The following is a 13,663-nucleotide window of genomic DNA, read 5'->3' as shown; positions in this document are numbered from 1 at the left end:
AGTAAGGGCTTAGCTTTGTTTTTACTGATGTTATAATCTTCAAGTGCACACAGCTATGGCAACCACCCCGTAGTGTCCCTCGTGGTAGGGAAGAGTGGTGACTCAATTGCAAAGATAGAATAGAAGGATTCTTTACTGAGGCTGCTGGATGCAGGCGGACCCTGTGATTCTCTCTGATTCTCTTGCTCCCAGACTGACACAGCCTATGCTGCCTTGTGTCACCACACAGGGTCTCCCTAAATCCTGGCCTGGAATAAGCAATCATTACACTCCCTTCCCTTGTTGGTGGATATTTATCCCTTGTAATTTCTGAATGCAATGGTTGCTCTGAAGCACAGTATAGGTTGATCACATCAGTCCTGTGCAGCATAGGCCCCATCTCAAGAGCCAAGGCATCTAAAGCTTGTCTCCTTTCACAAGAAGCCCTTCCCTGGCTGATCTCAAGACATTTCTTTCAGATTCTCTCATTGTACAATATTAAGCCTGTCAAGGTTCCTTCCCCACTCTGAACTCTAGAGTACAGATGTGGGGACCTGCATGAAAAACCCCCTAAGCTTATTTTTACCAGCTTAGGTTAAAACTTCCCCAAGGTACAAACTATTTTACCTTTTGCCCCTGGACTTTATTGCTGCCACCACCAAGCGTCTAACAAATATATAACCGGGAAAGAGCCCACTTGGCAACGTCTTTCCCCCCAAAAATCCTCCCCAAACCCTACACCCCCTTTCCTGTGGAAGGCTTGATAAAAATCCTCACCAATTTGCATAGGTGAACACAGACCCAAACCCTTGGATCTTAAGAACAAGGAAAAAGCAATCTGGTTCTTAAAAGAAGAATTTTAATTGAAGTAAAAGAATCACCTCTGTAAAATCAGGATGGTAAATACCTTACAGGGTAATCAGATTCAAAACATAGAGAATCCCTCTAGGCAAAACCTTAAGTTACAAAAAGACACAAAAACCGGAATATACATTCCATCCAGCACAGCTTATTTTATCAGCCATTTAAACAAAACAGGATCTAACGTATATCTAACTAGATTGCTTATTAGCCCTTTACAGGAGTTCTGACCCGCATTCCTACTCTGGTCCCAGCAAAGGCAACACACAGACAGAGAGAACCCTTTATCCCCCCCAGCTTTGAGGAGCTTGTCTCCTCATTGGTCATTTTGGGCAGGTGCCAGCGAGGTTATCTTAGCTTCTTAACCCTTTACAGGTGAAAGGGTTTTTCCTCTGGCCAGGAGGGATTTAAAGGTGGTTAGCCTTCCCTTTATATTTATGACAAAGCCAAATAGATCAGTGGCTCCAGCTCAGTCTCTTGTCTTGCTCCCGAGCTCAGACTTTGATGTGTTGTTACCCACACGCTTGTCGTCTGAAGCTGTCAATCTATTCATGCCCTTGCCCATGCCACATCTCCTTTGGGAAGTGCTTCCTTTCTCTTTAGCATAAAGGCTAAACATTCTCCTTAGTTTCTGGGCTATATAGCTGAGATCTATTAATATCCTTCTGGATGCTAGCAATTGGCATCCTTGGGACTGTTTGCTTGGGAAGGTGCCCTGGAAACTGCATCAATCAAATAGAATGATGCAAAGCAAGTTTGCAGCTGTAGGTTGTGGCTTGGTATAGTATTGGCACTTCTATAACACCCTTCATCTGCAGTATACAAAATGCTTTACAAACATTAAGTGATGACTGGCCTCCCACCACCCTGTGAGGGTGGCATTGTTACCCCTTTTTTACAAAGTGGAAACAGGAGGCACAGAGAAGAAAAGATTCGCCCAGTGTCATACAGTAGATCAGTAACATAGCTGGAAATCAGTCTGTGCTCTAAACACTAGTAACATCATATAGTAATATTTGTACTTTGAAAAATGTGGCAGATGTTTTTTCTGATCTGTGCTAAGACAAGCCCATCGTGTAATTCTTTCACCTGGCTAGTGTCTCAGGGCAACACAAACCATCATACAGGGTGTGTTCAATAAGTGGAACATTTGGGGGGTGGGGCAGGAATTTAGCCTCTGGCTCGGGGGCAGGCAAACTTTTTGGCCTGAGGGCCGCATCGGGTTTCTGAAATTATATGGAGGGCAAGTTAGGGGAGGCTGTGCCTCCCCAGACAGCCAGGCATGGCCCAGCCCCCGCCACCTATCCTACCCCCCCCAACTTCTTGCCCCCTGACAGCCCCCCCAGGACTCCCACCCCATCCAACCCCCACCCTTCCTGACTGCCCCCCTGGGACCTCTGCCCCATCCACCCACCCCTTTTCCCTGACCGCCCCTGGACCGCTTGCCCCTAACTGCCCCCCACTACCCCATTCAACCCCCCCTCCTTCCTGATTGTCCCCCCATGACCCCTGCCCCATCCACCCCCCCTGCTCCCTGTCCCCTGACGGCCCCCCGCCACCCCATCCAACCCTTCCTCTCCTTCCTGACTGCCCCCCCCCCGGACCCCTGCCTCCATTCAAGCCCCGTTCCCCGCCCTCTGACCGCCCCGATCCCATCCACGCCCCTGCCCCCTGCCCACCCCCTGAACTCCCCTGCCCTCTATCCAACCCTCCCCGCCCCCCGCTTCCTGCCCCCTTACCGCGCTTTCTGGAGCACCGGTGGCTGGCAGTGTGGCTGCACCAGGACAGGCAGCCATACAGCAGAGAGCACCAGGTCAGGCCGGGCTCTGCAGCCCCGCCGCCCAGAGCATTGCGCTGTGTGGCAGCGTGGCTGTGGGGAAGGGGGAACAACAGGGGAGGGGCCGGGGCCTAGCCTCCAGGGCCAGGAGCTCAGGGGCCGGGCAGGACAGTCCTGCAGGTCGGATGTGGCCTGCGGGCTGTAATTTGCCCACCTCTGCTCTAGCTTGTCTTGCTGCTAATGTTCTGAGAAGTTTGCTGCCCTTCTGAAACCTCTATTTATTATTTGCATTATGGTAGTGCCTAGAGGCACCAACCTCAATTGTTTTGTGTTCATATAGAGCTCAGCACAATGGGGTTGCGCTGGTCCACAATGGAGCCCCTATACTGCAATACTAATAATAATAACTATATCCTCAGAAAGTGAAAACAGTCCCTCAGATGGTGTGTGTAGTGTTGGTTCAAGATCAAACTGTTCTCTAACCTCTAAGGTCATTTCAGAATTGAGGGAGGCATGCGGAGGGCAGTGATAAAAGCCCAAGCTGTAATCAGAATGATGTGATTTTAAGGTCAGATTTCTTGGGAACCACTAGGGGTAGGAAAAATCTCCTGTGTGCAGTTGCCAGCTTTCCACTGGTGTACTGTTTAGTATTAGTTTATGTCCCTGTCTGTTAATGAACTAGGAGATCTCAGATCTTAAAACAATCATTGATCTCTGTGACAGGGTTGGGCCAGATGGCTACAGAAGAATGATCCTATTGGGATCCAGGAAGTAGGCAAGCAGAAGCCCGCCCACTGCTAAAGGATCCCCCCAGCCTAAGAGGGGGATCCACAGGACCTGGAAGCCCAGTGAGTATGGGGGACTACTAATGAAACAACAGGGACAGGAGTGTGGTCAAAGGGCCAAATGAAGGGAACCGGACGGGGACACCGAGCAGAGAACCCCAGACAGCACCCACTGCTCCTCAAAGACATCAAGGGAGTCAGTGGACGCCGCCCAGAGGAACTCTGCCCAGATACGTAAACGGACCGAGGATCGGAAATAGGCCCCACAGTCACAGGAGACTCCACTGGCCAACCTCCTTACCCTGGTTTTATAGATCCTATTGGGATCCAGGAAGTGGGCGGGCAAAGCTCGCCCACTGCTAAAGGATCCCCCCCCAGCCTAAGGGGGGGATCCACAGGACCTAGAAACCAAATGATTACGTGGGACAACTAATGAAGAACAGGAACGGGAGTGCGGTCAGAGGGTCAAAAAAAGGGAACCGGACGGGGACACCGAGCAGAGGACCCCGGACAGCGCCCACCGCTCCTCAAAGGCGTCAAGGGAGTCGGTGGACGCCGCCCAGAGGAACTCTGCCCGGAGGCGTGAACGGACTGAGGATCGGAAATAGGCCCCGCAGTCGCAGGAGACTCCATCGGCCAACCTCCTCACCCTGGTTTTATAGATGGAAGGCAGATATATTAGCCCCAGATTAAGCAGGTCCCTTTTCCCTGGGTAAGGTAACAGAGGCGGTTTTTTTTTTTTTTTTTTTTTGAAACAGAAAAGAAGTTTATTTGTAACAGTTACAGAGATTACAAAAAGATAAAGAAAAACTTAGCAACAAAACAACGCAATCAGAAGGTATAACACAACAGCTTTCAGGAGGGAGAGGTGTTCAGGCTAGCCCAGGCCCAGAGCGGGGGGGCTTCCTCGACACTCGTGGTCTTCCACCCTCCTGAGTTACCTGGTGGCCTAGAGCGGGGGGGCTTCCTCGACACTCGTGGTCTTCCACCCCCTCGAGTTACCTAGTGCCGCGCCCAGGGTCACCGACCCTCCCTCTCCTGAGAGTGCCCGACAAGATGGGCACGGCTGCGGGGTGGGTGGCTGGGAGGGAGGGGGGCACATCCATGTATTATAAGACCCCTCCTAATAACAATAATGATGGTATTCACAGCAGCTAACGGCTGTGGCTGGCGTCTCTCGCTCTGTCCCTCAATCAGAGGGTCAGACGGAGGGAACCGGACGGGGTCACCGAGCAGAGAACCCCGGACAGCGCCCACCGCTCCTCAAAGGCGTCAAGGGAGTCGGTGGACGCCGCCCAGAGGAACTCTGCCCGGAGGCGTGAACGGACTGAGGATCGGAAATAGGCCCCGCAGTCGCAGGAGACTCCATCGGCCAACCTCCTCACCCTGGTTTTATAGATGGAAGGCAGATATATTAGCCCCAGATTAAGCAGGTCCCTTTTCCCTGGGTAAGGTAACAGAGGCGGTTTTTTTTTGAAACAGAAAAGAAATTTATTTGTAACAGTTACAGAGATTACAAAAAGATAAAGAAAAACTTAGCAACAAAACAACGCAATCAGAAGGTATAACACAACAGCTTTCAGGAGGGAGAGGTGTTCAGGCTAGCCCAGGCCCAGAGCGGGGGGGCTTCCTCGACACTCGTGGTCTTCCACCCTCCTGAGTTACCTGGTGGCCTAGAGCGGGGGGGCTTCCTCGACACTCGTGGTCTTCCACCCCCTCGAGTTACCTAGTGCCGCGCCCAGGGTCACCGACCCTCCCTCTCCTGAGAGTGCCCGACAAGATGGGCACGGCTGCGGGGTGGGTGGCTGGGAGGGAGGGGGGCACATCCATGTATTATAAGACCCCTCCTAATAACAATAATGATGGTATTCACAGCAGCTAACGGCTGTGGCTGGCGTCTCTCGCTCTGTCCCTCAATCAGAGGGTCAGACGGAGGGAACCGGACGGGGTCACCGAGCAGAGAACCCCGGACAGCGCCCACCGCTCCTCAAAGGCGTCAAGGGAGTCGGTGGACGCCGCCCAGAGGAACTCTGCCCGGAGGCGTGAACGGACTGAGGATCGGAAATAGGCCCCGCAGTCGCAGGAGACTCCATCGGCCAACCTCCTCACCCTGGTTTTATAGATGGAAGGCAGATATATTAGCCCCAGATTAAGCAGGTCCCTTTTCCCTGGGTAAGGTAACAGAGGCGGTTTTTTTTTTTTTTTTTTTTTTGAAACAGAAAAGAAGTTTATTTGTAACAGTTACAGAGATTACAAAAAGATAAAGAAAAACTTAGCAACAAAACAACGCAATCAGAAGGTATAACACAACAGCTTTCAGGAGGGAGAGGTGTTCAGGCTAGCCCAGGCCCAGAGCGGGGGGGCTTCCTCGACACTCGTGGTCTTCCACCCTCCTGAGTTACCTGGTGGCCTAGAGCGGGGGGGCTTCCTCGACACTCGTGGTCTTCCACCCCCTCGAGTTACCTAGTGCCGCGCCCAGGGTCACCGACCCTCCCTCTCCTGAGAGTGCCCGACAAGATGGGCACGGCTGCGGGGTGGGTGGCTGGGAGGGGGGCACATCCATGTATTATAAGACCCCTCCTAATAACAATAATGATGGTATTCACAGCAGCTAACGGCTGTGGCTGGCGTCTCTCGCTCTGTCCCTCAATCAGAGGGTCAGACGGAGGGAACCGGACGGGGTCACCGAGCAGAGAACCCCGGACAGCGCCCACCGCTCCTCAAAGGCGTCAAGGGAGTCGGTGGACGCCGCCCAGAGGAACTCTGCCCGGAGGCGTGAACGGACTGAGGATCGGAAATAGGCCCCGCAGTCGCAGGAGACTCCATCGGCCAACCTCCTCACCCTGGTTTTATAGATGGAAGGCAGATATATTAGCCCCAGATTAAGCAGGTCCCTTTTCCCTGGGTAAGGTAACAGAGGCGGTTTTTTGAAACAGAAAAGAAATTTATTTGTAACAGTTACAGAGATTACAAAAAGATAAAGAAAAACTTAGCAACAAAACAACGCAATCAGAAGGTATAACACAACAGCTTTCAGGAGGGAGAGGTGTTCAGGCTAGCCCAGGCCCAGAGCGGGGGGGCTTCCTCGACACTCGTGGTCTTCCACCCTCCTGAGTTACCTGGTGGCCTAGAGCGGGGGGGCTTCCTCGACACTCGTGGTCTTCCACCCCCTCGAGTTACCTAGTGCCGCGCCCAGGGTCACCGACCCTCCCTCTCCTGAGAGTGCCCGACAAGATGGGCACGGCTGCGGGGTGGGTGGCTGGGAGGGAGGGGGGCACATCCATGTATTATAAGACCCCTCCTAATAACAATAATGATGGTATTCACAGCAGCTAACGGCTGTGGCTGGCGTCTCTCGCTCTGTCCCTCAATCAGAGGGTCAGACGGAGGGAACCGGACGGGGTCACCGAGCAGAGAACCCCGGACAGCGCCCACCGCTCCTCAAAGGCGTCAAGGGAGTCGGTGGACGCCGCCCAGAGGAACTCTGCCCGGAGGCGTGAACGGACTGAGGATCGGAAATAGGCCCCGCAGTCGCAGGAGACTCCATCGGCCAACCTCCTCACCCTGGTTTTATAGATGGAAGGCAGATATATTAGCCCCAGATTAAGCAGGTCCCTTTTCCCTGGGTAAGGTAACAGAGGCGGTTTTTTTTTGAAACAGAAAAGAAATTTATTTGTAACAGTTACAGAGATTACAAAAAGATAAAGAAAAACTTAGCAACAAAACAACGCAATCAGAAGGTATAACACAACAGCTTTCAGGAGGGAGAGGTGTTCAGGCTAGCCCAGGCCCAGAGCGGGGGGGCTTCCTCGACACTCGTGGTCTTCCACCCTCCTGAGTTACCTGGTGGCCTAGAGCGGGGGGGCTTCCTCGACACTCGTGGTCTTCCACCCCCTCGAGTTACCTAGTGCCGCGCCCAGGGTCACCGACCCTCCCTCTCCTGAGAGTGCCCGACAAGATGGGCACGGCTGCGGGGTGGGTGGCTGGGAGGGAGGGGGGCACATCCATGTATTATAAGACCCCTCCTAATAACAATAATGATGGTATTCACAGCAGCTAACGGCTGTGGCTGGCGTCTCTCGCTCTGTCCCTCAATCAGAGGGTCAGACGGAGGGAACCGGACGGGGTCACCGAGCAGAGAACCCCGGACAGCGCCCACCGCTCCTCAAAGGCGTCAAGGGAGTCGGTGGACGCCGCCCAGAGGAACTCTGCCCGGAGGCGTGAACGGACTGAGGATCGGAAATAGGCCCCGCAGTCGCAGGAGACTCCATCGGCCAACCTCCTCACCCTGGTTTTATAGATGGAAGGCAGATATATTAGCCCCAGATTAAGCAGGTCCCTTTTCCCTGGGTAAGGTAACAGAGGCGGTTTTTTTTTTTTTTTTTTTTTTTTTTTAAAACAGAAAAGAAATTTATTTGTAACAGTTACAGAGATTACAAAAAGATAAAGAAAAACTTAGCAACAAAACAACGCAATCAGAAGGTATAACACAACAGCTTTCAGGAGGGAGAGGTGTTCAGGCTAGCCCAGGCCCAGAGCGGGGGGGCTTCCTCGACACTCGTGGTCTTCCACCCTCCTGAGTTACCTGGTGGCCTAGAGCGGGGGGGCTTCCTCGACACTCGTGGTCTTCCACCCCCTCGAGTTACCTAGTGCCGCGCCCAGGGTCACCGACCCTCCCTCTCCCGAGAGTGCCCGACAAGATGGGCACGGCTGCAGGGTGGGTGGCTGGGAGGGAGGGGGGCACATCCATGTATTATAAGACCCCTCCTAAATAACAATAATGATGGTATTCACAGCAGCTAACGGCTGTGGCTGGCGTCTCTCGCTCTGTCCCTCAATCAGAGGGTCAGACGGAGGGAACCGGACGGGGTCACCGAGCAGAGAACCCCGGACAGCGCCCACCGCTCCTCAAAGGCGTCAAGGGAGTCGGTGGACGCCGCCCAGAGGAACTCTGCCCGGAGGCGTGAACGGACTGAGGATCGGAAATAGGCCCCGCAGTCGCAGGAGACTCCATCGGCCAACCTCCTCACCCTGGTTTTATAGATGGAAGGCAGATATATTAGCCCCAGATTAAGCAGGTCCCTTTTCCCTGGGTAAGGTAACAGAGGCGGTTCCAGAACAATCAGGAACCTGCTGGAACCAATTAAGGCAGGCAGGCTAATTAGGACACCTGGAGCCAATTAAGAAGCTGCTAGAATCCATTGAGACAAGCAGGCTAATCAGGGCACCTGGTTTAAAAAGGACCTCACTTCAGTCAGTGAGGGGCATGCAAGGAGCTGAGAGGGCGTGCTGCTGGAGGTCTGAGGAGTACAAACACTATCTGGCATCAGGAGGAAGGTCCTGTGGTGAGGATAAAGAAGGTGTTGGGAGGAGGCCATGGGGAAGTATCCCAGGGAGTTGTAGCTGTTACAAGGTGTTACAAGAAACACAGTAGACAGCTGTGATCCACAGGGCCCCGGGCTGAAACCCAGAGTAGGTTCTGCCCATACCCCTCCCTCCTACTGGATATAAGAGGAGTTGACCTGGACTGTGGGTCCCACCAGAGGGGAATATCCCTGGCTTTTCCCCCGACCCACTAGGTGGCTCAGCAGAGACTGCGGGGATTGTTCTCCTTCCTTTTCCCCATGCTGGCCAGTGATGAGGTTAGCTGAGTGAATGGCAGGTTTGAGCCACTAGCAAAAGTGGCCAAACTGAGGGCTGCCGTGAACCTCTGAGGAGAGCAAAGCTGCCAATAAGTGCAGGACCCACCAAGGCAGAGGAGGAACTTTGTCATATCTCTCAAGCTACCTACCTAACAAGTAAAGATTTTTTTCAGCATTCCAATCACCCTGGTCCAGTCCATCGCACAGGCAGAGTATGGCTCCAACTAATGCTTTGCATCTCTACATTTGGTGCCTTTCCAGCAGAGTATTTCAGATAGCTCACTTTACAAGCAAACATCCTTTTGACCAGCTCTGCCAGCGTGCATCATTGGGTGAATCACTTCACGGGTCTGTGCCCTTGTTTTACAATGGGGATGGTAATGCTACTGTTCCTCAAAGGAATATTGGGGAAACAGACACAGAAAAGTGATTTCCAAGGTCATTCAGCACATCAGTGGTCAAGCTGGGGTGAGAACCCAGGAGTCCTCCTTCATGATCCTCTGCTCTGACTAGTGGACTGTACTCCTTCACTTGTTTCTTAATTGAAATGTTTTCTCTTAACTTCCAGTTCCTATTATTTTTGTCCTTGCTGTTTATTTGGTTTGTTTTTTCTAACATCAATAACAGGAGGGGAGAGATGAGCAATGACCTCGTGTTCTCTGCTCAGGGACACCAACCAGCCTGAGTTGTCTCGTTTTGCAGCTTGGCTATTTTATTGATTTTCAGTAAGATACAGATAATCACATTAGGGGAGATAAAATATACAAATGCACTCATGGAGGCCAGGAGGGAGGGGGGTCAGCCCTCCGGGCGCTGTGATGCAGCTCCCAGTGCCAGGGATGAGGAAAAACCTATATTGCCACTGTGGCCTGACAAGTGGCAGGGAACAGGGAAGGTTTATGTAGTGTGTGCCTGGATTGTAATAGTACTTTCCCTTTCACCCCTTATCCGCCAGGCAGCAAGAGAGCCTTAGCTAGGCTGGCTACTGTGCATAAACGGCTGCACCGAGTAGCAGATGGCTCCTTTATGACTGTTGAGAGATGCCAGTCTATTTGATAACTGGGGTGGTGGGTGGAGCCCACCAAATCAGGAAAAGGCCTGCTCCCCTTAGGTGTGTGTTGTGGCAGGAGATGCACTGTGCACCATTTTTACAGTCCTGGAGACAGACATCCTCTCTCCATCTGTCTGTGCTGCATAAATCAGATGAAAGCACAGCGTATCTCACCCCTGACTTGGAAGGACAATCTCTAGAGATGAGAGGGAAGTTCAGTCTTAACGGTCGGAGCCATTCAGTCTTTGGCCTCTGCCAACAAGGGGGCCCATTAGTGGCAATGGTCTTTGCTGTGGACATATTGTCTGCAGATCAGACACAGAAGGGAACCTATAACACATGCTCACACCTGGGGGTTATGCTTGCAGGAAGGAACCACATCATCTAGGCTGTGGCGTCTCTTTAGGTGGAAGAGAATTAAACCTCATTGGGAAGAAGGTAAAACAAGCTTTAGGAAGGGGAAGCTGCCTGCAGCCAGGGTACGGAAATAGAGCACAAGACATGTTTCTTCAACAAGTCTGGGCCCTGTCATTCTGCTGCTGAATCTGTTTGACTGATTAACTCAATTACATCTTTGGTCTGAAGTGATTATGCACCTCTGTGTATTTACCAAACCCTGTTGCATCCAGACTTAAAATGAAGCACCTTGCTGGATTACAGAGCAGGAGTAGAAAAAAAGACACAAAACAAAGATACCATACCAGGCAGTCAATTCCCTCCTCAAAAATCCTTATGGTTTTGATCAGTTGATCTAACAGATTGAGTTCAGTAGGATGCTGTTATAAGACTCAGTGTGTGCAATGCCCCTTCAACAATTGCAGCTAGACAATCACTACATACAGCTCCACAAGAACACACAACCTACCTGAACAGGCTCAGGGAAGAACAGTTGCCATCCTGCCTAGTGGAGCTCATTCTCTGCTTGCAATTTAGTGAGGACACAGGCCCGTGGGGTTATCAGCTCCACTCAGCTCTTCCAGTTGGGACCAGCCTTAAACACAAATCAGAGTATTTATTGATCATTGGCCAAGCAAAGTGAGGCCCAACACTCAATTATCTGTTTGTATCTAATGTGATGTGATAACTTTGGAACATGGCATCTAAGCACTTCCAAAACTTCAGGGAATGTTCTATGCATCAATGAGCAGAACCCAATTGATGTTGGTGAAAACCAGAAGGAGAAAGGGAGCGACGAATGGAGTCCCTGGCATCTGGTTAGCAGACCAAGCAGCTTCAACCACCTCTATAATTGTTTATAGAGCAAAAAGAAAAGGAGTACTTGTGGCACCTTAGAGACTAACAAATTTATTACAGCATAAGCTTTCGTGAGCTACAGAAGAAGTGAGCTGTAGCTCACGAAAGCTTATGTTCTAATAAATTTGTTAGTCTCTAAGGTGCCACAAGTACTCCTTTTCTTTTTACGGATACAGACTAACACGGCTGCTACTCTGAAACCTGTCATTATAAAGCAAAGAATCCCTTAATAGCAGCCATTAACACGTTAGCATAACAACACCCCCCAGTTCAGTTCTGCCCTTTTCCCCAGTGGAATTGCAAATGCTGACACTGTGAGTAACTTTTTCTCTCAGACAAAACTGTCATGTCCGTTTTACCTTACGCATCATCCAGGCACTCTGAGTCTAGATAACTACACTGCCCTCTGGGTGAACATTTTAACTGAGCATTTTACTTCTCAATGGTAACAGTGCTTTCCATCTGATCTGCTGCCTTAGTACCAAACAAAGATATAATACCATAGTTTCAAATGATTGCAAGTAGTTGGGGTTTCAGACTTACCAACAGCTAGTTTTGATACTGCGTGTCTCTGTGTCACCGTGCCTCAGTGAGTCACAGCTGAGGATGCCAAAGTCAGAACAAACTGCTGAGAATTTGAGCAGACTCACCCCAAACTGGTGGTTATTCTCTAATTAGATTATACCAAGCCAGTAACAAAAGCAAGCTTCTGTCTCACCAGACTGGTTAACAGGAAATCAAAAATGCAGTTTTCTTAGGCATTCCAGCCCTAGTCTCACCACCCAGACACTGGACTCTATGATGAGTGGTTACTGAAAACCAGTGTCATCAAACATAGGGTTATTCTAATCCCAAGAGATCAGCCACTTAGCCAGGTCAATATATAACTCAGATCTTACCCAATAATCACACCCATGCCAATCATTTAGTAACTAAAAGGTAAAGGTTTAATAATAGAAGAAGAGAGTTAATAATGGTTAATAAATCATATACATACAAAACAATTGCAAGTCCTTATTTTAGGTTTGTAGCAGTGATGTTACAGACTGCTAGCTTGTAAAGTCTCTGGTAATTTCCAAGAGGTTGGTAGGTCCTCAGTCCATAGTTCAAAATGCTCCTTTTAGTTGTAAATCCACAGTCCAGAGCAGGAAAGAGGCAAAATGGAGATTTCTCAGGGGTCTTTTATATCCTCTGCCATGTGCCTGGAAATTTACTGTCTCACAACAAAGCTCACACACCAGTTTGTGGAAAGTTACTTGCCCAAGATGGAGTCCAGGGTAACAAGAGCATCTAACATGTCCTTATATGCTTTGATACTCACAGGGGCAGCCATTGCCCATATTCTTACTAAGGCGTCCACAGGAAGGCTTACTGGGTGGGATGAGTTTCTTCTATGGCCCACTGTTAGAGTGAAGTGTCCTTACAGGGCCATCAACACATAGCTGTCTGGCCTTGATGTAAATTTTACCTGGTGAGTGTTACCCAGGAATACAGTACATGTGTAAGCTACTAATGTATTCATAACCTCAGATACAAAGATAATACACGCATATAAACAGGATAATCATACTTAGCAAATCATAACTTTTCCATTGACACCTTACATGACATACTTTGTCCAAGATTTGTTGCAACTGTATAAAGTGGTAATATCAATTAAATCAATGGTCATATTCAATCATACAGAATCACCCACTGGCAGGCTGAGGTTGGACAAATCCTAAGCATGGTATCTTCTAGCTTTTGTTCAATGAGTCCTTGCAAGGTCAGATGCTACTGATTCAGTCCAGCTCTGTTAGTCCCAAACTAGCCATTCTCGGCCCCCTGCAGGGCAAAAGCCCTTCCAGCACTGCTTCCCTGACCATCACCACATCAGCCCTTCCTTGGCTCAGCACCTCTCTAACTGCCATAAATAGAACCTACAGTTTCTGATTCTTAGTTCCACTCCCTGCTTTAACCACGTGACAGTGCTGGGGGCAAGTGAGGAAGGTCCATGAGAGACTGTCTCATGAATTTGGTCACACATGGGTAAATGTCTTCTTGCTGCCAAGCACCAGGCAGAAGCTGTATCTCTCACCTTCCTGACTCCCCAGGAATATGAGGCAGGGAAAAAAACCTCACAACCAACAAGAGAATTAATGTAATTAAAAATTAATATCAGCATAATTACTTAAAAATCTTTAAGACGCAAAACCAGGCTGCTGTCTGATCAGCAACATGGGGCTGACCTTTCTGGCTCCCTGCCCCAGGAATCATTGTCAGTTTTAATAAGCTTTATCCCATAGCCACAAATGAGGCTAACTGAACAGTACAG

This window comes from Natator depressus, chromosome 1 (assembly GCF_965152275.1).
Source record: "Natator depressus isolate rNatDep1 chromosome 1, rNatDep2.hap1, whole genome shotgun sequence".
NCBI classification, from domain to species: domain Eukaryota; kingdom Metazoa; phylum Chordata; order Testudines; family Cheloniidae; genus Natator; species Natator depressus.
The sequence above is the reverse complement of the archived record's forward strand: the minus strand, read 5'-3'. Positions refer to the sequence as shown.